This window comes from Eufriesea mexicana, unplaced genomic scaffold (assembly GCF_001483705.2).
Source record: "Eufriesea mexicana isolate 0111107269 unplaced genomic scaffold, ASM148370v2 scaffold437, whole genome shotgun sequence".
Taxonomy (NCBI): domain Eukaryota; kingdom Metazoa; phylum Arthropoda; class Insecta; order Hymenoptera; family Apidae; genus Eufriesea; species Eufriesea mexicana.
The window spans coordinates 244,644-246,827 of record NW_016908585.1 but is presented as its reverse complement, the minus strand read 5'-3'; positions in this window follow the sequence as shown (position 1 = coordinate 246,827).

Here is a 2,184-nt window from a genome sequence, read left to right as displayed (position 1 = left end):
GATCATCCCGTTCCCCGCCCCCCCCCGAAGATAGTTGCGATCCCCCCCCCCCCCCCCAAAAAAAAGAAAAGGGGAAGCAAGGGAAAAATTTTCGAAAAATGAAGAAAGTAAAGAGAAAAATAAAAGAAAAATGGCGTCGAATGTCGAGCAATTTTTATCCGACACAACGCGGGGGACCACCCAAGCGTTGGTACGCTGGCCGACACGCACGTACGCGTACGGCCGCGTCGCGACGCAGCGAACAGGCGGAGAGGCGGTCAGGCACCCACACTCAAAGCGCTAATTTTCTCTCTGTCCGTCGGCGAGGCCGGCTGTGCGTGCCGTGGCGCGGCACGGTGCTCACACAAACGTGGCAAATTAACAGGCACGCAAATGAGCGAGTTCACGCGCTAGCTTTCGTGTTGCCCCGCGCCCCCTCGCTCACAATTGGACACTAATAAACGCTGCAGCGGCTCTCTCTCTCTCTCCAACCCCTTCATCCCTTACGCCACTGTCCGCTCCTGTCACTTCTTCGTTCATCTTCGTCCCTTACCCTACGCTAACGAACTGCATCTGGTATTCCCCGTTTCCACTGCTTTTCGACCCAGCTCTCCCTGGCGCGCCACTGGCCACCTCTGGGCCGATGTACAGGGTGTCCCGTGGAGGGTGCACACTCCGGAGACAGTGGCTGGATTCTACACTCGTGGCAGAATAGCGGAATAGGGAACACAGGTTCGTCTCGATTTAACAATTTGTACTTCGCGATACAGGCTGCGAGTATTATATATTGGGTGTCCCAGAATTCACGCAAAAATTTTATTAGAAATTATTAGTAATTTTGATAGAAAATTACTCGGTTCGTCTCGATTTAACAATTTGTACTTCGCGATACAGGCTGCGATTATTATATATTGGGTGTCCCAGAATTCACGCAAAAATTTTATTAGAAATTTTTAGTAATTTTGATAGAAAATTACTCGGTTCGTCTCGATTTAACAATTTGTACTTCGCGATACAGGCTGCGATTATTATATATTGGGTGTCCCAGAATTCACGCAAAAATTTTATTAGAAATTTTTAGTAATTTTGATAGAAAATTACTCGGTTCGTCTCGATTTAACAATTTGTACTTCGCGATACAGGCTGCGAGTATTATATCGGGTGTCCCAGAATTCACGCAAGAAGTAATTTTGATAGAAAATGATGAAGATGCATTTGTTTCACGTAGAGCTGCATTTTTAATAATCCTGAACTTACGGTTTTCATGCTGTATATTCTTTGTCGCACGAATGGCGCAGGATTCATATCTTGGGTGAAATTTGGGACACCCAAGTTATTTGCTCGAGGAGTTTTTTGAAGGTTATGTATGGTGTACCGTGAGAGGATTTATGGGGTTGATAGGTGTACGATTCCTGAGGTGAGATTTTAGGAGGGATGTTACTGTTACTGTTAGGAGGGAGGATTCTGGTAATTTAAGATGGGAATGAATGTTTCCATGGGGACTGGGAAAGTAAAAATGTACATATAATGGAAATTTATGCTATGCATGAGCGAATGTAGTTATAGTTTATAAAAATTGTATAAATGAACAAATTTATCGTAAATAATAAATTGATCGCAACGTAAATTTATAGCAAAAGTGAGAAAGTTAACTAATTATTGGATATTACATCAACTTGTAACGTACTCGTGTTAAAATGTACCTGTAACTTAAAAAAGGTAATAAACTATTATAATTATTGTTAATAACAAATTGTTCGCATCGTAAATTTATAATAAAAGTGAAAAAATTAGTAAATTATTAACTATTATTTCAATTAATAACGTACTTGCGATGAAATGTACGAATTATTTGCACAAAAGTTTATAAATAATTACACCGATTGTTAATAACAAATTAATATTGTTAATAACAAATTGTTTACAATGTATATTTATCATAAAAATAAAAAATTTAATAAATTATTGGCTATTAAGGAGGAAAATATTAATTAATTAATTTCGGAAATTTTTAATCGGGGTAGGGGGCTCGGCCGATCGACGGCTATATAAGGAGCGACGCGACGGAGCACAACTCAGTTGTCGGTTCGACTTCGGAAGTGTAACATCTAAATTTTCTGGTGCGCGAAGGGGGTGGGGAGTCCGAACTGAGGTTGGGGCTGGCTACCCCAATCTCACCCCACCCTATTATACAATTTAATAATT